This window comes from Lepidochelys olivacea (genome assembly GCF_965140295.1).
Source record: "Lepidochelys olivacea isolate rLepOli2 genome assembly, chromosome: 6".
NCBI lineage: Eukaryota > Metazoa > Chordata > Testudines > Cheloniidae > Lepidochelys > Lepidochelys olivacea.
Window position 1 is genome coordinate 55,748,174 of NC_140416.1, and position 22,143 is coordinate 55,770,316.

At 48.0% G+C, this 22,143-nt stretch overlaps 1 protein-coding gene across 3 annotated transcripts in view; it reads left to right on the forward strand.

Annotated features, from left to right (window-relative positions):
* Positions 1–22,143, forward strand: part of DGKZ (diacylglycerol kinase zeta) — an 84,105-nt gene that overhangs the window by 16,869 nt on the left and 45,093 nt on the right. The window contains exon 1 of one of the 3 annotated variants that reach the window (XM_084630609.1): positions 10,842–10,932. The exons of the other annotated variants lie outside the window; for them this stretch is intronic. The gene's annotated coding sequence lies outside the window, so the exon portion shown is untranslated. Of the gene's footprint in view, positions 1–10,841; positions 10,933–22,143 lie in introns of those variants that run through there. 3 annotated transcript variants of the gene reach the window in all.

Here is a 22,143-nt window from a genome sequence, read left to right on the forward strand (position 1 = left end):
GGGTTGAGGGAAGGCATTCGAGTCGGACCAGGGCATGAAGCCAAGCTTCAGGAGAGTCTGAGCATGCCAGGTATGGTGGGGTATGGATGGGAACCCCTTTGGTCAGGTCATGTCTGGTGATAGACAAGTTGTGCCCCAGGAGTGAGACCTCAGACCATCTCACTTCATTGAAGTGGGGCAGGACCTAGAGAGGTGAGTCCTGAGGGCAGATTCCATTGGGTGAGCTGAGGTGGTGTTCCCAGGTCTTGGTCCCAAATTCTCTTTAATTGTTCTTTGTAGTATGGTAGCACTCAGAGGCTCCCATTGTGCCCACTGAGCTGCATGCTACAGAGACACACGGGAGCATGTGGTGCCTGCTCTGAAGATCTTTGTTTCCTTGTTTCCGTTTAATGAGCTTGTGCCATCCCCTCTGTGTTATACCAATAAAATAAAAACCAGCAGGCTCTTATTAAAGGGGAAAAGGCAAAATGCCACATTTATTATGAATACAGAAAGAATCATAGTAAGCAGTTAGTTATCGCTATAACATTCCATTCAATCTCATATTTATTCACACATTCATTCATGCACGCACACGCGCACACACACACACAGGTTCTGCAAGGTTGTTATCATAGTTACCAGCCTTAGAGTTGCTCGTGCCAAGCCACTGGCCAGGTGGCCTGGACATGAGGAGGGAGCAGGGCCTTGTCAGATACTCATCTGATGCTCCTGGAAGTTGATTTGCAGAATCAGACCCCAAAGTTCTCACTTTCTAGAGTCCATTTTTATAGGAATTTCTTCCTATACCATTCTATGGGAATTGCTTCATCATGCTGCTGCTGAATCAATCAGCAGATGGCACATTCCTGATGGCTCCGTGCTGCTAGATGTTATCTTGTTGTTTGGTTCTCCCATCCTTGAGGCTGTTGGGTGGATTCCAGTCTGCCCTCCGGGGGGTCCTCTGGTTATTTCCACTTGACGCCTTCTTCAGCCAATGGACATTGGATTCTTACCCCCTGATCTACACTAGGACTTTAGGTCAAATTTAGCAGCGTTAAATCGATGTAAACCTGCACCCGTCCACACAATGAAGCCCTTTGATTCGACTTAAAGGGCTCTTAAAATCGATTTCCTTACTCCACCCCTGACAAGTGGATTAGTGCTTAAATCGGCCTTGCCGGGTCGAATTTGGGGTACTGTGGACACAATTCGACAGTATTGGCCTCTGGGAGCTATCTCAGAGTGTTCCATTGTGACCGCTCTGGACAGCACTCTCAACTCCGATGCACTGGCCAGGTAGACAGGAAAAGAACCGCGAACTTTTGAATCTCATTTCCGGAGACTGCGGGAACTGTGGGATAGCTATCCACAGTGCAACACTCCGGAAGTCGACGCTTGCCTCGGTACTGTGGAAGCACTCCGCCGAGTTAATGCACTTAGAGCATTTTCTGTGGGGACACACACACTCAAATATATAAAAACGATTTCTAAAAAACCGACTTCTATAAATTCGACCTAATTTTGTAGTGTAGACATACCCTTAGGCTGGCACCTCCCTGATCATTCAGTTATTATCCACACCAAGCATCCATCCTCTATCTCTATTTTAATCACAATTGTTAACAAAGCGAGATGAATACAGCAAAAGGGTGGGGAGTCTCTGGGTGCTGTTTCTGTTGTTACAGAGTATTGTTTTGAGTCTCTCTGTGTGAGAGTAGTTGTTGTTACAAAGAATTGCTTTGAGAACAGACTCTGTCTTAGAATGTAATAACACAATTAGCAGCTTGCAAGTTTCACACAGAGAGGGAGAGAAACAGTACCAAAAACCAAGAGACCTCTTAATTAGTAATACCCTGGAATTTAAACTAGGGGGAATCAAACTCATTTGTGATTTTAATACAGAACTTCTTTAATATGATCCAACATCTGCACAATGACCCCCGTGTTTCCATGTTTCCCTCAGTGCCTTGCGTGGTGGGTGGCAGGTTCGTGGTGAGCAGTGCCTTCCAGGCCAAGTCCCTTTGTGATCCCCAGTCCAGTGTCCCTCCTTTGTTAGATACCAAAGGCTTAACCAGGTAGAGATGTAAGCAGTTCGCTGCTCAGTCTGGGGCTTCTTGGAAGTCTTTTGGGTGGAGGCAGTGTGGCTGAGACGTTGCATCTTTGTGTAGCACCATGGGAGACAAAGGGAGCGAGCCCCAAATCTGTGTGAGGCAGAATGAAGAGGTTTGGCAGGAAGTGAAGTGCTTCAGGTTTCAGAGTAGCAGCCGTGTTAGTCTGTATCCGCAAAAAGAAAAGGAGTACTTGTGGCACCTTAGAGACTAACGCATTTATTTGAGCATAAGCTTTCGTGAGCTACAGCTCACTTCTTCGGATGCATACAGTGGAAAATGCAGTGGGGAGATTTTATATACACAGAGAACATGAAACAATGGGTGTTACCATACAGACTATAACGAGAATGATCAGGGAAGGTGAGCTATTACCAGCAGAGGGGGGAGAGAGAAAGAAAACACCTTTTGTAGTGATAATCAAGGTGGGCCATTTCCAGCAGTTGACAAGAACGTGTGAGGAACAGTAGGGGGAGAAAAATAAACAAGGGGGAAAAGTTTTACTTTGTGTAATGACACATCCACTCCCAGTCTTTATTCAAGCCTAATGTAACGATGTCCAGTTTGCAAATTAATTCCAATTCAGCAGTCTCTTGTTGGAGTCTGTTTTTGAAGTTTTTCTGTTAAAGAATTGCCACTTTTAGGTCTGTAATCGAGTGACCAGAGAGATTGAAGTGTTCTCTGACTGGTTTTTGAATGTTCTAATTCTTGACGTCCGATTTGTGTCCATTTATTCTTTTACATAGAGACTGTCCAGTTTGGCCAATGTATGCGGCAGAGGGGCATTGCTGGCACATGATGGCATATATCATATTGGTAGATGTGCAGGTGAACGAGCCTCTGATAGTGTGGCTGATGTGATTAGGCCCTAGGATGATGTCCCCTAAATAGATATGTGGACACAGTTGGCAGCGGGCTTTGTTGCAAGGATAGGTTCCTGGGTTAGTGTTTTTTGGTGTGTGGTTGCTGGTGAGTATTAGCTTCAGGTTGGGGGGCTGTCTGTAAGCAAGGACTGGCCTGTCTCCCAAGATCTGTGAGAGCGATGGGTCGTCCTTCAGGATAGGTTGTAGATCCTTGATGATGCGTTGGAGAGGTTTTAGTTGGGGGCTGAAGGTGACAGCTAGTGGCGTTCCGTTATTTTCTTTGTTAGGCCTGTCCTGTACTAGGTGTCTTCTGGGTACTCTCCTGGCTCTGTCAATCTGTTTCTTCTCTTCAGCAGGTGGGTATTGTAGTTGTAAGAACACTTGATAGAGACCTTGTAGGTGTTTGTCGAGAGGTTTGTGCAAATGTGGTTGTATTGTAGAGCTTGGCTGTAGACAATGGATCGTGCGGTGTGGTCTTGTCTGGATGAAAGCTGGAGGCATGTAGGTAAGTATAGCGGTCAGTAGGTTTCCGGTATAGGGTGGTGTTTGTGACCATCGCTTATTAGCACTGTAGTGTCCAGGAAGTGGATCTCTTTTGTGGACTGGTCCAGGCTGAGGTTGATGATGGGATGGAAATTGTTGAAATCATGGTGGAATTCGTCAAGGGCTTCTTTTCCATGGGTCCAGATGATGAAGATGTCATCAGTGTAGCGCAAGTAGAGTTAGGGGCATTAGGGGACGAGAGCCGAGGAAGCATTGTTCTAAGTCAGCTATAAAAACGTTGGCATACTGTGGGGCCATGCGGGTACCCATAGCAGTGCCGCTGATTTGAAGGTATACATTGTCTCCAAATGTGAAATAATTACGGGTGAGGACAAAGTCACAAAGTTCAGCCACAAGGTTTGCCGTGACATTGTCAGAGATACTGTTCCTGATGGCTTGTAGTCCATCTTTGTGTGGAATGTTGGTGTAGAGGGCTTCTACATCCATAGTGGCGAGGATGGTGTTTTCAGGAGGATCACCGATGGATTGTAGTTTCCTCAGGAGGTCCGTGGTGTCTCGAAGATAGCTAGGAGTGCTGGTAGCATAGGGCCTGAGGTGGGAGTCTACATAGCCAGACAATCCTGCTGTCAGGGTGCCAATGCCTGAGATGATGGGCCATCCAGGATTCCCAGGTTTATGGATCTTGCGTAGCAGATAGAATACCCCTGCTCGGGGTTCTAGGGTTGTGTCTGTGCGGATTTGTTCTTGTGCTTTTTAAGGGAGTTTCTTTAGCAGATGGTGTAGTTTCTTTTGGTAACCCTCAGTGGGATCAGAGGGTAATGGCTTGTAGAATGAAGATCTCTATCAAGTGTTCTTACAACTACAGTACCCACCTGCTGAAGTGAAGAAACAGATTTACAGAGCCAGAAGTTACCTACTACAGGACAGGCCCAACAAAGAAAATAACAGAACGCCACTAGCTGTCACCTTCAGCCGCCAACTAAAACCTCTCCAATGCATCATCAAGGATCTTCAACCTATCCTGAAGGACAACCCATCACTTTCACTGATCTTGGGAGACAGGCCAGTCCTTGCTTACAGACAGCCCCCCAACCTGAAGCTAATACTCACCAGCAACCACACACTTGTCAACTGCAAAAGGTTCTCCCTCCCCGGCTCTCCTGCTGGTACTAGCTCATCTTAAGTGATCACTCTCGTTACAGTCTGTATGGTAACACCCATTGTTTCATGTTCTCTGTGTATATAAAATCTCCCCATTGCATTTTCCACTGAACGCAACTGATGAAGTGAGCTGTAGCTCACGAAAGCTTTTGCTCAAATAAATTTGTTAATCTCTGAGGTGCCACAAGTCCTCCTTTGCTTCAGGTTAAACGCCAGGGGGCGTGGGCGTTATTCTGTGCTGTACACTTAGAGGAGTTTGAGATGGAGGAAAGCTCTCCAGGGCTCAGTGCAGAGTTACTGCAACCGCAGTTTTCTGGTGCTTTGTCCAGCTATGCTATACCATCCCCATTGATGGGACTGCCACCAGGAGATAATTCCCCAGCCTCGTCCATCTTGCTGCTGGGGCATTTTTCCAGAGCTCAGCTTGTTGTCCTGTTAGCAGGCTTGGCAAATTTTATTTTGATTTTGTTTAATCATTTGATGGATGACACTGATGTTTATTTTTAAGCCTTTTCCCCCAATTTTTATTTATTTAAATTTTTGCAGTTGTAGGAAATTATGAAGGGTCAGACAATGGGTGGGGGGTGTCAGCCAGCAATTATGTAATGATGGTAGATGCTGAGATTCAGAAAGTTAAAGCTGTATTACCATTCAAACACAAACTGTCCATAGTGTGTGTCCAGATTTTCACCTTAAATCAAACTCTAAGTTCTTACGCAGCATTTTTCTTACTTTGCCTCTCTGCATTTTGATTATTATCAATGGAAATGTTTGTTTGTATACAGTGACATAAACATTTACCAACAAAAATCTTAAGCCTTCCAAACCAACCCATTGTCACTTCATCGCATGCTCCAAGTTCTGCCCCAAGTTTCTTCTAACTAAGTCATCTCCCTCCTTTGAAATTTACCCCACCTAACATTTGGAGACTGTTCTGACACACATACGCCTTAGCCCAGTCAGAGAGGCAGATTATTTAGCTTTTAAAAATCACTCCTCTGAGAGGAAGCTCAGCAGAATCTGCACACATGGGTTATTTAGTTCTGGTATGGAGTGGAATGAGTGAGATCAATAGCATTTATCCATTAACTCTGGCCTCGGTTCCCCTGTCACTCAGGCCTGCCCCCTCAGGGGCAAATATATAGCCAAAGGAAGCCATTAGCCAGCTAACTGGCTTCTGTGCTGACAGCAGTTCTTGGGTCCCATTAGTGTGTATGTTAACCCTTTAGTGCCCATTCCTGAAACATCCACACAGCCGTTGTGAGACACTGACCTGGTGTTTGGATTGCTCTCCTATACTGGGGCTCCCAGAGTGCTTTCTCCAGCAGTGCTGGAAGCAAGTGAGCAAAGGCAGCAGTCTGGGGTTGAGGGTACTAGCAGTCATCTTATTGTGGGGCGAAGGCAGTGTCAACAAGCAATATGCAGAAACCTGGCCAGTTCCCAAGTGTCTTTTTGCATGATGCAGCATGGCAGGGGATGGGGCCAGACAAGGAAGCCCTGGACTGCTAGCTCGTATCAGAGTGCCCAGCTATATAAAGGACAGAAGAGAATATTATGGCATTCTACAAGTGAATGTTTCCAGAATTCCAGGCCAGGAGGTGTTTTGGTCTCCTTGTCTCCAAAAGGACAGCACAGAAAAAGAAACAGGCCAGACAGACCATCCATGAAAAAGATTAGTGGCCTGGAGAGACTTTCACATGAAGAGAGACTGAGAATGATAAGTTTAGAGAGAGGGAAAATAAGAGGGGACATGAGAGAGGTACACAGAAAAATGAATGGTCTGGAGAAGGGAAATTGCTCTTACTTACACTTTCTCATAATACAAAATCCAGTGGACATTTTGTGAAAGGCAATAAATTTTAAACTGCTAAAAGGAATTCCTATTTACATAATGCATGATTAACCTGTGGAACTCACTGCCACAAAGTTATAAGTGACACCAAAGGTTAAAAATAGGATTAGACGCTTATGTGAATAGTAAGATCCACAGTTATATTAGCTAGGATGGACATGGGCCAGAGCGTGCCATGCTTGGGCTTGTGTTTAAAGCACTTGCCTGGGCCCCGGAAGTCTGGTTTTCATTTCCTGGCTCTGCCATGGACTTCCTGTATGACTCTGGGCAAATCACTTTGGGCCTGATTTTTCAGAAGTGCCATTGATTTCTAGCCCTCCAAGTCCTTTCTCTCCTCTTCATTACAGACTCTGCTACATGACTGGGCACCTGCAGGAACTGCTGCTTGCTCTGTGGTTACAGGTGCATTTCCCAGAATGGAGCCCAAGCTCAGTTGCTTGGAAAACTCGACTCAGGGCTGTGTGGTGGTGGCTCAGGGGGAACAGCCCTTTGGAGGATCATTGCTGAGAGCTGTGGTTTCTGCTTGAATGCATCAGACTGAAACTGGTGACAGCAGTAGAAGGCGACAGAGGCCTTTAGTTTCCCCGTCCAAACTGCACATGGGGGTTAGTCTCTCACGTATGTGGGCTTCAGAAAGAGATTTGTATTGTTGATTCAGTGCAAGAGTTCTCTCTCTCCTTTTGAACCGCACTGGAGGGGACACCAGCCTATTTGGGAAGAGAGGAGAGTTCAGCCTCTATAGCCCACTCAATTCCCAGGCTCTGTGCTGTGATTGTCATCCACGCACTGGGAACTGGATGAGACCCTCAGTTTATTCCACACTGGCCTCTAAACAGTCTTCTGACAGACAGGACTTTGGAGGACTAGATGGGTCCATGGAGGGGCCTTTGGCCGCTTTGCCTTTTCCTAGCACCTTGGAAATGGAGCATTGCTTGTTAACTCAGGATTATGAAGGGCTTTCTAGGAGGTGACCAGAATCCACATGGAGCTGAGCACCTGCTCTTGTGGGGGTGGTATTTTCACTTGCATGTCCACCTCCTGCAGGGCCAAAACAGGAAGTCTGCTTGTGACATAGTTGAGAAACAGGAATTGATGGAGCCTCTGTTCTCTCCTAGGGCTGTCCGAACCGCTGGGCTCGGAGATGCAAAGTGTGTCAGTAGGACACAAGTGCCTCTGGGTGATCTCTGCAGGGTGAATGTTACTGCCTACGATGGGGACCTAGAAAGATCTGTGCTGCCGCTCCCAACCACCCTGATCTGGCATCTCACTGACACTTGAAAGTAATGGAGGCCAATTGCATATCAATTTTTATGTCTTAAAAAAAAATAAATTGGAAAAATAATCCCCCGGTCCCACTATGTGAATCTGGATGATGATGATGGGCTCAGGAACCACTTTCTAGGCAGCCCAGTTACAATCTCTGCCCTCCACCTTTCAGCATCACACCCATGCTTGTTACAGCTAGCACCCCAACCACTCTGGGAGCATGGGGGGACACCTGGATGCCCAAGAAATCCCCACTCCCTCCAAGTCCTGAGATCAGGCACCCCTTGGCAGGCCCTTTAGGCTCCTTTGGAACATCATGCAGAGCTAATGGCTGTTGTTCATAGCTAGAAGGGACAAGTACTTGGGAAATGGCCCAGAGCCTGGAATGGAGTGGGGGCTGTGAGCTGGCAGGAAAAGGGGTACTTAGGGGCTGGAGAGGCACAGTGTCTGCTCTCTGCTAGGCCCTTCCCTGCAGGAGCTCTCTGCAGATGCCTTTTGGTATCAGAAGGGGAGATATAAGTGATTGTGTTTATGCAGGTAGTAGGAGGAGGACAGATTCCTCCCCTGTGTGCGAACTGGGCTTTACTGAAGAGGGAGCTGAGCATGGGCTTCAGCAAGTTAATGTTTACTGCTGCCTCCCCTTGAGCGTCTGCAGGACTCTGGTTTCCTTCCCAGCCAGCAAAACAAAAACAGGGCCGAAACCAACTGCATTTGCTGCAAAAACAGCAGCTCTGTACTGCAAGGTTCAAGAATTGCTAATGTCTCGTCCTACTGGCATCTCCTACTGCTGCTTTGCTAAGACTGTGTGTTCCCTCTGCAGCGACAAAGATCTTGTCAGGATATATAGCTGCATGTAATGGTAGCTGCTGCTCAGCCTTTGGGCCCTGGCTCTCCTCTGGTTAATGGTTTCCTGTGCGCTGCTTTCTAGATACCCATCAGCAGCAACCCTGTGTTTGACTGTGCTGCTCTGGCAGAAAGAACCTTGACATTTGGTTATTATGAATTTACTATAGTCTCTTGCCAGCCCCCAAAGTGTGCTGGGTGCTGTTCAAACAAATGCAAAGAGCGCTCCCAGTCTAATTTTAGAGGTGACGTGGTGAGGTGAGGGGAACAAACCGTCAAAGGAGACAAGGGGAGAAAAGACGAGGTCCAGCAGTAAGGTCATGCAGTGACTCAGTACAACTGTGTGCATTTCTAGAGGCTCTAATTACCAGTGGTTTTGTCTTAAATAACAATAACCATTGACTCATTTCTTATGAGTATCGTGGGAAGAGTGAGTCTTCAGTGCCGCTCTGCTCTGCAAAATGACTGCAGCAATGGCCCCTTCAGATCCCGCGGATCTGTTCCTCGTGTGTCAGTCACAGCCCTGCCATCTGGGCAGATAAGAATTGGGAGGGGGCCCTGTCGGAAGAGGGCAGCCTGAAAAAACTTGGGAGGGGATGTGTTCAAAATGTCAGCAGCAGATAACACCCTCCAGCCCCTGCATTCTCTACAGTCTCATCCCCAGACTACTTTCTGGGTGTCATGGGTGGACATATTCAACACTTGGGCAAAGCACAATAACACTTCTACAGGTCACAAGAGAGAATCCTGAGGGACTGACAGGCCCAAGTGAACTCTGCTGTAGGGCTGTAATCCTCTAGGTCAATGGTTCCTATCTGGACCTGATCAAGGGGACTGGCAGGCTAAGGGGTCCTGGTGAATAGGATACATGCAGCCTTTCACCTCTAGGTCACTGGTTCCAGTCTAGCATATGTCAGTAGTGACCAAAGGCTCTTCCCATCTGATACTTGTTCTTTAGCTGCTGTGTGAAATGATTTGATGGTCCTCAATACAGTTTCTGGTGGGCTGGTATCCACAGCACATGTACCACCCCTAGCTTGGATGCTAGTCTCCCTCCTTGTTGGTAGACCCAGCAGAGAGGCCAAGAACTGAATGAGCTATGGAGACCTCTTGCCCCAAAGGGGGGGGTCTCAGGTGGGGAAGAGGGATTTTGTACTTGACCTGTGGAAAAACAGAGACCTCAGTCTCCAGGGCTGTCAATTCGGCACCTTTCAGGAGTACTAAATTTACTTTTTTTTCTTTTTTCTTTTTTTTTAATTGCTAAGTGAGCAGGAAACCCCCACCACCCCAGCCACCTCTCTGTCTTACTGCCTGGGCTCAAGAAGAAACTTGTTACATGTACAAATGCAGTTGCAGAAGTGGGTTGTTTGTGAAAGGAACGTACAGGGTGTGTGCCCCTCACTGTGTCACTGCAAGGAGGCCAGGCAGGGACTGTCCAACAGGGAGTTAGTTCCCTGCTCTCGGCCAGCCTCCAGCCCAGGGTGGTGCCTGGAGCAGGCAGGGGGTTGGATTGGGGTTACTCCATAAAATCACATCTGAATGCAACAGCAATGTCATTGCACACAGAGAAGGCAATACGTCACTGTGTGCCCGGGTTGCATCCCTCCCGAAGAATGGAGTGTCCCTGTAAGTGGGAGCCACTGTCACTAAATCTATTTATCTAGAGAAGCTGTTAACAAAGGGAAGGAAATGAGTTGGAAGGGTGACGTTTGCTGGAGTGACTGGCTCCGGGCATGTCCTTGCCCTGGCTGAATGGCAGGGACACATGGGAGGGAGAGCCGAGGGGTGACTGGGGAAATGAGGACAGTTATTTGAGTTGGTATTGGGCTGCCTGCAACCTTTTGCTGTGTCCGTGAGTGTTTGGGGGAGAGGTTTGGAATACACGGCAGCCTGCCATTGTGTCGTGAATAGACACTAATGACAGTGGTCATGAATGGGGTGGGGGTACCTTGAACATAGGATGAAGTTCTGTCCCAGGCAGATTGTCCCCATCTCGGACACAGAGCAGCTGAGAGCTCGTTCTCTTACACTTGAGTTTGTCAGACCAATAAAGTCTCATTGCACTCAGGTGTGTGCGCTGGGGTGTCTGAGAGTTGAGAGGCAGCGAGAGTCTCTTCCCCCCGCACTCCTCCCCCTGGGAGAGCCTGCCTTCAGGGCTGCTCGAAGAGGAAGTACAGTCAGTTATTTTAACAAGCGCTGTCACTGTTTTCAGTGTGGGGAGGAGGCGGAGGGATAAACAGAGCCCTCGCTCTCCAAACTAGGACTTAATCTGTGCAGGGCTGGCTCTGCTCCTCCTCTGCCACTACCGCGGGCTCTTCACCTACAGGAACTCGGCTCCGCTGCATCGGATCAGGTCACAAGGGCTTTTCCCACCTTTTCCCCTTTCTCCTTTCCCTTAGTTTTGTGTCTTCCGTTTATGTGGTGTTGGGGGAGGAAGTGAGGGCTTTGGAGAAGGGGGTGAATCTCTGGCTCAGTGAGTATAGTCTGAGCGGGTACTTCACCCCACCATACTTGTTAAAAGGCAGGGAGGACAGGCCCTGGGCAGGAGGAGATAACCAGATCCCAGGGTGAACTCTGAGCCCTTCAGCCTACTCCTTGCTGAACTGTTTCACTGGGGAATGGAACAGAGCTGCCCTGTTGTGCTGCCAGTTTCCTGCATGTTGACACAAAGGGTCTTGGAGCAGAGGCCCCCAGTGCATGCAACTTTAGTCACAGTGCCACCCTGCTGCACACAAGTGTGAATTGACCTTGGAGAGGAAGGGAGGGGTCTCCTGGGGGATACGAGTCTCTAGCTGCACGACCTGCCTGTTGGTTTGTTGTTGCCTGTGTGCCATCAATGCACCCAGCACGCTAACGGGGCTCAGGAAATAACAAAGTCATTCTGTGCAGCCAGGGACTCTTGTTTGCAGGAAAAGCCCCTGGCGCAGATCTGCCCTGAAGAGCTGATAATCTCACCGGGAATTCATCCTCTACTAGTTTGTGAGGATGGGACAATGACTCCTGGGCTCTCAGAAGCTCCCTTCTCTCTGGCATTAGTGAGCAGTTCCCTTGTACTGGGGTTCTGCTGGGAGCTGTCCCCACGCCATGTCACAGGGAGGCCCATGGCTTTTGTGTGGGTCTCTGTGTTTTCAGCTGCCCATGAGCCTGTAGCTGAGTGACTAGGACTCTGCTGCCTTCCCTGCATGCTTTCAGCTAGTCTTCCAGCTTCCCCATTGGGAAGCACTTACCCTTGTTTACACACGACCTTGTCCAGCTGTAACGTTATGGGCAAAGCTATACTCTTCTGAGTCCTTTAGCCTGGTGTCATTGTATCCATGCTAGGCAGCTGTCATAGCGTACAAACAGCCCTTCAGATGGACCCCTGCCAGGAATTTCTCCACCTTGCTCCTGTGTGGCTGGGGGAAAACACTGGAACCCAGGCAGGGAGCTGCAAATCAGACAGCTGGGCTGTTGGACAAACTTTTTGTAAACAGTGTGTCCCTTGGTTTGAGTCTGCTGAAACCCCAGTGTGTGAGCCCCAGAACTGTATATACTGTAAGATAGGATGGCCCTGAGGGATGATACTGGAGTCTGCTGCAGAGCATCAGCTCAGGACCAGTTTAGCTTCCTTATGCTGTGTATCTCGGGCCTCGCAGTGCACCCAAGGTGCCGGGGGAGCCAGTCTAACTCCCACCATGCTTTACTTTGCTCTTATGCATGGAATTCTGCAGAGGGCACTTGGATAGATAAGAAACACTAATGTCCTTCCTTCCCTGAGTCTCGAGTAACCCCTAAGACAGTGGTTTTCAACCTTTTTTTCATTTGCGGACCCCTAAAAAATTTCAGATACAAGTGCAGACCTCTTTGGAAATCTTAGACATAGTCTGTGGACCCCCAGGATTCATGGACCACAGGTTGAAAACCACTGCCCTAAGATGATTAAAACAGAAACCAAATGGTCTTCTCTTCTCCCCCCCCCCCAATCCCTACCCCTCCACACTCCTGGTGCCTGCTCAGTTTTTGTACTTCATTCTGCTTGGACAATGGAACTGGATCAGTCATTTTTGCTTTATGGATCTCCCACGCTAGCTCAAGGCTGCAGTGTTGGTGTTGCAAACACAATAGGGGATTGCTTAAATCCATACAAAACACTTTTATCTTTGGCCTTTGTTTAAAAAAAAAAATCTAATATTGCACAGGAATATTTTCTTTGGTCTTAAGATTGGCAAACCCTTAATTTTACAAAACTTAAATGTAGGGCCTTAGTCAGTTTGATGGGATCCCTTTAAGCAGGCTGAGAGCTGACTTTGGGCTGTAGGTAGAGCGGTGAAAAGAGTGTCGCTGATGAGGAGAGGAGTGCACTGAGAGGCTGAGGCAGCCTGTGCTGTCTGTGCTCTGTCTCCTGGGGTTGGTGTATAGCTGTGGGAATTGTGAAATGCTCTGCTCTTTGGTGCCAGCCTGAGGCTTGCATTGCTTGTGGGCCACCTAGGAAGAGGGGAGCTAGGATGTTCTTATTTGGTAACTCTTTATAGGAGCATGTGCTGAAGTTGGTCAGGATGGCTGGGTATGTTTTGGGAGTGCAATGGGGAAGACTACCTGTGAAGTCTCAGAGGCACTACCATGCAGAATGGCAGGGGGCAAGAAGTGGTCAGTAAAATTCCCAGTTTGTTTCTGACTCTCCCTCTCCCACTGTCCTACAGACAGAACCATGAAAGAGTTCAGTTCCTGTGCAGGGTAGTGGGGAGAGTTGTCACCCTTTGCTTCGTCCAGACATTTTGCTTGTAATGGTGGATGGCGAGAAATCACACGTTCAGGAGTAACCCATCCCCATTGCACTTGCTCCCTCTAAAGAACCGCAAAGCCCCTGTATTCTCCTCCTTAAAACTAACTTCTGCTTTGATGTCTACAAAACACTCGGTGATGGCTAGGCAGTCAGTGTGCTATGACGGCTGTTTATTACTCCAACTGTCGCCATCTTGCTGTCACCTGCAGCTCCCTGCCTCAGTTTAGTGTCTCCACTTTTTTTTTTTTTTTTGGCTTATACTCACCAGAAAAATGTGTGACTTTGTTCACTGGTTTAAAAAAAAAATTGTGTGTTTTTTAGATGGAGTTAGGCCTCTCAGTGTAAAATCGCAATGCAGACAAGTCACAGGTGGTTTTATTTTGATGTAGATAGCGGAGGTAAACCCAATACCACCCTACACACACCTGAAGTTTACTTCATTCGCTGTATCCAGGTGAAAGCTACTCATGCCTTGCTTCCACTGGGATTTGATATCAAAAAAGCTGTCTTGATGTAAAAATGCACCTCTTTACCAGTAAAGACATGGCCAGAGTGCTTTGGGGGAGTGTAGGGTTGTGGGGGTTGGTAGCAGGGGTTGGGGGAGTTAGGGAGCAGGTCTTACCAGCACTCCTGTGAGTCGGATCCTTATTGCATGAGAGCAGGAGGGAGCCTGTCAGAGAGCCTGCAGGTCTGGGCAGTGCCGGGGTGGGTGTCTGAAGAGGGCAGGCAATGGTTGTTTGGGGGTGAGTGGTGTTTGCTCAGCTTCTCTCCAGGCCTTGTCTTGACTGGGAAAAGGGTGTTTGTTAGCTGGTCATGTTAACCCTAGGGCGGCTGCCCTTGGTTACAACAGGACCAGCCAACTAATGTGTTTTTCAGCTATTTCAATCAAGGGGTATTTTTAGTAACAGTCATGGACTGGTCACAGGCCATGATTTTTTGTTCTTGCTTGTGACCTGTCCATGACTGTTACTAAAAATACCCATGATTAAATTGTAGCCTTAATTATAACATGAGGCTTGAAGGTGTGAGGGTGCTTGGCAGGCCAAAGCTGAGGGATCTGGGGTTTTATTGAGAGAGGCTCTTTGTGAGAAGACCTTGAGGAGGGATTATTCAATGTGATGACTTCAGGCAGTGAGGCAAGGGGAGACAGGCAGCCTTAATATATTTAAGGAAGAATGGAATGACCAGGAATTTATCAAATGGAAGTGGGCTGAGTCAGTTCCATGTTTGCTGGGAAAGGAGGTAGCCACCTGACTTGCCCTTAGGTGGGTTTGGACGGAAATTTTGTAATGACCATGCCTTTCTCTCCCAATTGCATTTGATGGTGGAAGGGTTATTGGCTGCTTGCTCCTTTTTTCCTGGGAGTCTGCATGCTGCCCTCTGGCACAAAAAATATAAAGGTGCATGATGAACTGGGATAGTAGAGGTGTCAGCAAAGTTGTCTTTTTTTTCTGGTTCTTTACCCCTGTGTAAGCTACTCTGGGCTTCCGAGTCAGAAGTAATTCTGTAGTATAGCCCTTTCACTGAACTGGGCTGCTGTTGACTGGGATGTCCTCTGGCTGTGCCATGAAATTCCTGCCCTATGGAGTAAAGCGTGTGAGTTAGCAGCCTCTGCACTGATGCTGCATGCCACTGCTCTTCCGTCTGTTCCATTCTTGGTGGGAGCTAGGCACTAAAGTGAGAGTGACAAGATTGCCTGTTTCAGGAGCATCTCATTATCTCTGTGCTGTTTCCTTCCTAGGTGGAGCAGGCTGGAGAAAGCAAACTAGAAGGGGAGGGAGATGTAACCAGGTCACTAGGGTGGGTCTGGGGACCTGAAGAAAGAGAGAGAGATGGAAAAGAGTAAGGAAAAGGAGGAGGAGTGGCAGACAGGGATGGGGAGGAAGAGCCAGACAGAAAGGCAGTCCCTGGCTATTGAGTGCAATATAATGACAGTGAATAAGGGGAAATGAACCCACCCCACTGAGCTCACAACCCTGGAGCACGTGCATTTTTTTTCAGATATAGCTTGAGTATCTTGTGCCTAGTGTTACGCATTTAGGGAATGACCAGCGTCTGCAGCTATGGACTGTTGGCTACACATGGTTAGCAAGAGAGGATGGTTCCTGTGTCCAGTGAAATGTTGTCTAGAGCAGTGCTACTTAAAGTGGTGGTCTGCGGACTGGTGCCAGTCCGCGAGCCATTGGCTGCCGGTCTGCGCGCACATTGGAAAAAAGAAAATTCTGGTCTAGAGCAGTGGATCTCAACCAGGGGTATGTGTACCCCTGGGGGTAAGCAGAGGTCTTCCAAGGGGTGCATCAACTCTAGATATTTGCCTAGTTTTACAACTGGCAACAAGCACTAGCGAAGTCAGTGCAAACTAAAATGTCATACAGACAATGACTTGTTTATTCTGCTTTAGATACTATACGCTGAAGGGTAAGTACAATATTTATATTCCAATTGATTTAATTTACAATTATATAGTGAAAATGAGACCGCAATTTTTCAGTACTAGTGGCTGTGAGACTTTTGTATTTTATGTCTGATTTTTGTAAAGCAAGTTTGTTTTTAAGTGAGGTGAAACTTGGGGATATGCAAGACAAATCAGACTCCTGCAAGGGGCACAATAGTCTGGAAAGGTTGAGAGCCACTGGTCTAGAGTAGCTGGGAGGAGCCCCTGATGAAGGTGGCTGACATGTCATGTTAGTGTGTGATGGAGTTGGTCTCTCAGTGGTTACTGCTGGGTGTCTCTGAGGTGCCACCCGCAGAGAGGCCTTCGCTGGGCACTGTGAGCTGCACATGCAGAGATCTCAGGGCCGTGGGGAAGTCATTTGCTGCTTACTGCACTGTGAATAGCCAGTCTGTTCCTAGGCACGTCACCGGCATGCTGGGGGCCCCATCCCTTCATGTGGTTTCAGAGTTCCCTGAGTCAAACTGACTGGAACCGAGGATTGTCTAGAGGATTGTCTTAGATTTCACAAGAAATAGGGAGATCATACTGCTCAGAGAGCCCGGGCCACAGCCAGACTGAGGGATAGCAAAGGGCTTTTGTATATCATGTGTTCATGGCACTCTGTCACTAGCCACTAAGCCTGAAGGTGAGCAGCTGCACCCGTTCCTCACACATACATTGGCACTTGTTGCAGTTCATCAACTGGATGAAGCTTAAAATAGAAAACAAACACAACCAGGAGCCCAACCCCCTCAGCAGCTGCTCCCTGTACAATAATTCAGCATCTCAGTTGTAGAGGTGGGGAGCCCAGAAGGGGCTGAGACCTCTGTGCTGTCAGCTCCAATGTATTCCAGAGCCCTCCGTGTCCTAGCAGCCCTTCCGCTGGGGTCAAATGGCAGATAAGGAGGGGCAGTTGTCTCACTAAGGGCCTGATCCTGCAAAGTGCTGAGGGCTCATATCAAGGTGTTGAACAGTAGGAGCTTCAAGGGGAGCCGTGCACCTCCCAATATCAGGCCTGTCGTCTTGCTCTCATGAGCAGGGGCTGTGTGTGTTGTGTTGTTCATGCACAGTCTGATAGCGAATGGGAGTGATAGCAGGGGCTGGGTGACAGCAGATGGGAGAGCTGGTGTATATGAGGCAAGCTCTCTGCTAAATTTTGGTCCCCGCTGTGAAAACTGTCGAAGAATCCTGTAGCTCAGAGATTTTCATCTGCTGTCATAAAACCATTGTGGAGTGTTGCTCTGTGTGATTAAACTGCTGCTACATCCTTCCCCAGAGGTGTGTGCATTTCGGTGCTGTGTGAGATGTCTGTACCCTAAGTATAAAGTTAATAGAGTGCTTGCGTTCCCTGGGGTGGCAAGAGCAGTGTATAGAAATGTCAGTTGATGCTCAATTATTTTCAGACTCTGCTACCCTAGGGCCCTTATTCTGGCTGAAGTTCCCCCACAGGCAGCTTCTGACTCTGTTTAACTGGATGCTGTGTGTGCGGCAGATTATTTTTACCAGAGATTTTCCCTAGCAATAAACCACAGAAAGCTTGGTGTCTCCCTGAAACCACAGAAAGCACACCCTCCCACCTGTAAGACCACAGGGTCACAAGCACACCAGCTTTCCTGCACCACATCAGACGGTTGTCTCATCTAATCTGGTGTCCAGTCTCTGGTAATGGCCAGTGCCTAGTACTTGAAAGGAAAAGAAATCTTCCCCCAGTGCGCCTGGCCAATTGTGCAGCACTGCGTGTGGGCTGGGGAAGTCATGGAGGAGGGAGCTGCAATGGCCCAGGCCGGGAAGGGAGATGGGTAGGGATCTCAGCAAATGGGAAATGAGGCAGCATCATACATGGGAAAATTAAATCCTGCAGTGCTTAGAGAGTGGAGGAGTAGGAGATTTCTATGGAAACCAAAGCTGAAGGAAAGCTATGGTATGTGAACTGAGCAGGAGTCCTAATGCGCTCCCTGGACGAGCTCCCAGGCCTGTGCCCCTGGTCCCCTCAGCATCCTGATTGCAAGGACACAGCAGATCCCAGAAGGTCTCTGTTATGCAGTGAGGGCTATTAATAGCGCTCATACTTTGTGTTTTCCTGAGCTGAGGAGGCTGGCAGATCTTGACAGAGGAAAAACCCCATCTAGCAAACCAGAAAGGGCCTTTTACACACCCTGCCAGCCTTGGCATCCTGTTACCCTTCTAGCAGACTGCTGATTTACTATTGCTGTAGCTATTCAAAACATTCATGCCATGCTCTTGGCTTTGTGCAGTCAGGGATGGGGAAGTTCTTGTGGCCTCCTGTCTGCCCCTCCCCTCTGTTTGAAACAAATTCTTGCCAAATCACTAACAATGCAGGGAGGAGGCTACAGGAACCCACCCACTGCCCAAGGGCAAGAGCATATTCTGAATGCTGCTGGTCTAAGCCTCTGGAGCGCTGCCCTCCCAGCAGACTTGGTGGTGGGAGATGGTGTGCCAGGACTGGCAGGGTATGTAGGGTAGAATGCCACTTTGGGATCTCATTCGGTTCTGGGCAGCTCAGTACCAGGAACAGATGGAGAAAGTGGAGGAGCTCAAACAAGCAGTGCTAGAGGGACATCTAAAGGGTGAGCAAAGTAGCAGTCTGCAATCAGAGAAAGGTGTAAAGGGATCATTCCGTGTGATGTGCAGGGATGTAACTAGGGATAATTGGGGAGACCAGGAAACTGAGGCTAAATCTCAGGAAGCACTTCTGGAAAGAGAGATGTGCAAAGCCCTGGAAAATGTGCAGGAGGGGCCAATCATGCCTGGGCTCCAGGAGATGGAGTGACTGATTCTCCAGGCACTTTCCATCTCTGTTTATACCCTTTTTGAAGACATCATCGATATATTGTGTTACGCTCTTGTGGACTTGCTCTTGTGGACACTGGCCTCGTCTAAAGACAGCTTGAACAAAGGGCAGTTGTACTTCAGTAACTTCGTTGGTGCACATCAGAGTCACAAGCTTACTGAAAGAGTATGTGACACAGAGGAAAGAGATGGGTTGGTAGCTCTTGGGATCTTCCAGTGTTTTTCCTGGTTTTGAAATAGCTACGACCTTTGCCCTGCATGAGATTTTTGAGATGCAGTTATCCTGGAAACATCAGTTGAGGAGGCGAAGCAGTCAGCTTTTGGGCCTAGGTGAAGTAGGAACTCTACAGATATAATCCAGACCTTTATAAGCTTCATGGCCTAGTCCAGTTCTTTGTTTGGAAAAGGAGCCATCTGGTTTGAATCCACACTAGGAGCCTGCTACCTCTCTGAAAGCTCAATTTTGACTGCATGGCTGAAGACTTATCCAAGTTCTGTGTATGTCCACTAGCTGGGATGCATTTGTGGTGACTGGAAACGCCTTTTTTGCAAAGGGTAGAATAATTTCCAAAAAGTCTTTTGATGGTTTGCCAGGCTAGCCGGCTAGAGTGAGAACAGTCTATCTTAGATTCATAGATATTTAGGTCAGAAGGGACCATTATGATCATCTAGTCTGACCTCCTGCACAATGCAGGCCACAGAATTTCACCCACCACTCCTAAAAAAGACCTCACACCTATATCTGTGCTATTGAAGTCCTCAAATTGTAGTTTGAAGACCTCAAGGAGCAGAGAATCCTCCAGCAAGTGACCCGTGCCCCATGCTACAGAGGAAGGCGAAAAACCTCCAGGGCCTTCCAATCTGCCCTGGAGGAAAATTCCTTCCCGACCCCAAATATGGCGATCAGCTAAACCCTGAGCATATGGGCAAGATTCATCAGCCAGATACTACAGAAAATTCTTTCCCGGGTAACTTGGATCTTACCCCATCTAAAAACCCATCACAGGCCATTGGGCCTATTTACCATGAATATTTAATTACCAAAACCATGTTATCCCATCATACCATCTCCTCCATAAACTTATCGAGTTTAATCTTAAAGCAAGATAGATCTTTTGCCCCCACTACTTCCCTCGGAAGGCTATTCCAAAACTTCACTCCTCTGATGGTTAGAAACCTTCGTCTAATTTCTAATCTAAATTTCCTAGTGGCCAGTTTATATCCATTTGTTCTTGTGTCCACATTGGTATTGAGTTTAAATAATTCCTCTCCCTCTCTGGTATTTATCCCTCTGATATATTTATAGAGAGCAATCATATCTCCCCTCAACCTTCTTTTAGTTAGGCTAAACAAGCCAAGCTCCCTGAGTCTCCTTTCATAAGACAAATTTTCCATTCCTCGGATCATCCTAGTAGGGTATCTTAGTTGACTCCCTGTCTGTCCATCGATCACATCTGGTTTGATCCAGCAGTTGAATGAATTCCTGTTTGTCACCAGCTGATTTGAATTCCTGGTAGAGCTTAATTGCCTCTGACCACCACCTAGGGATATACTGTCGGCAATAGCCTCTAGGGATCAATTTATTAGCAGCTACCCAAATTAATTTGCAGAGAATTTGGTAAGTGTCACTTACTGGTTGGACATGTTAAGTCCAACTCAGCCAGTTTGCTGACAGATGTATCTAGTTCTGTTTGAAAGCTCCACTGAGCTTTCAGAAAATTCCACTGGGCCTTGGTAAGCCATTTGTTGTTGTTAGCCACAGGTCTGTGGTGATCAAAGATGGCTGATGCAGAGACTTTGGAAAAGCTTTAAACACCTTCTGCTTTATGGCCACTGGCAGCATTTGCCTAGAAGATTGATGTTGGGTGAAGAACCTGTGGCCCATCTGCTACTGTGAAAGCTTGCCATTTGCTTTGGTCACAGAGAGGCTGTAGATCAGCAACTGGCTACCTTGCCACTGGACCGACGACAACACTCTCCACCTGTGTTGTTGTTAGGGTATCCCCAATTGTGACTCTGCAGTGGGGTCAGCAACCAAGGTGAATGGTTAGGATTCCTGACATCTTTCCTTATTGTCTTCCTGCTAGTGCCCAGGCATTCTTGTGTGCTCCTCCACTGGCTCTCCTGACCTACAGTGCTGTCCCTGCAGGGTTGGTGCCCAAGGCTGCATGTAGGGGGGCTCTGAATCTGCAGCCGCTTCTCTTTGTGCAAACTAAACCTGGGCAGGAAACTCCCAAGGGTGGGACCGTGGAGGTGTGTTGCCTGGGGGAAAAGGCTCTTTCCAAGGTTACTTTATTCATGGTCTCTTCCAGCTATAGGAGCCAGAGGACCGTGCCTCCATGACTTTGCCAGCCTGTTTATTATGCTGGGGCCCCATCTGCCTCTTGTCAGAGTTATATGGTCCCCATTAGGAAAGCTCATCATGACCCTGATTGCAGTTCATTAGCAGATCAAAGCTACCACATTGTGAGTACAGAGGGATTATAAAGCTGCTTGTGACAAGAGCCAAGGCCCTCAAGTATGCAACATTATTTCTCTTCCCTCGCCCCCCCCCCCCCCGTGAATGCCAAATTGCCTCTGCAAGGCCCTTTTGTGCAACATATCACGAGTGATGTTCACTCTGAAATAATCACAGGCACTGAACATTCCTTCCCATCTTACCATCAAATGATATTTTAAAAAGCTTCCAAATCACAGCAAGAGCATAGAAATCTGAAAGGCTAAGACAAATGGCTGTTGTGGGGTCTCTCGCAGCTCTGTGCATGCCCCTTGATCCCAACATGCAGTCGTCTTCCAGGTCTGGGCTCTGCACACAGCTCTGCCCCTCAAACCTGGGCTGTGGCACCCCCTTGCTTGTCCTCCCCTCCTACAGCACTGCCAAAGCACATTAGTCCTGGCCCTCCAAGATATGTCTACATATTTTGGAGCAAGCCTCCCAGCCCAGGCTGATAGATTTGGGCTAGCAGGGCTCACACTAGTAGTCTAAAACTAGCTGGGCAGCTGGTGCTTTGAAATCGCTGTTTTGGCTGGAGCTTGGGCTCTAAAGCCTAGTGACAGGGTTGGGCTTCAGAGCCTGAGCTCCAGCCCGAGTCGCGACTCCAAAGCACTGACTACACGGCTAGTTTTAGAGCACAAGCCTGACTAGCCGGAGTCTGTCAACCCGGGCTGGGGGGACTCACCCCTGCACACTCAAAAAAATGCTGTGTAGACAAACCCAAGTAGGCCCTAAAAGATCCCATGATGTGGTTTGGAAGATTGCTTTTGTTCTGCCAACCTGCTCTAAAATTCCCTGCAGTTTCCACTGGACACGGGTTTATTTCTTCTTCCCTCTTGGATCTAAGATGTTGTGTAGCATTGCTGTGCAGCTGTTAAATAGCTGCCATGTGTGTCCCAGCCCGACAGTAAGTAACGCGATTCTTGTGTGAACTGGATGTAGCATTTTGGGACTCTTCCAGATAGAAGGAGCCGTAGTAAAGTACCGTACAAAACCATTTAGCTCAGAGTTCAGATTGCTCAAGTGTATTTGCTCTCAAGAATGTAAACCTGAAAAAGGAAAG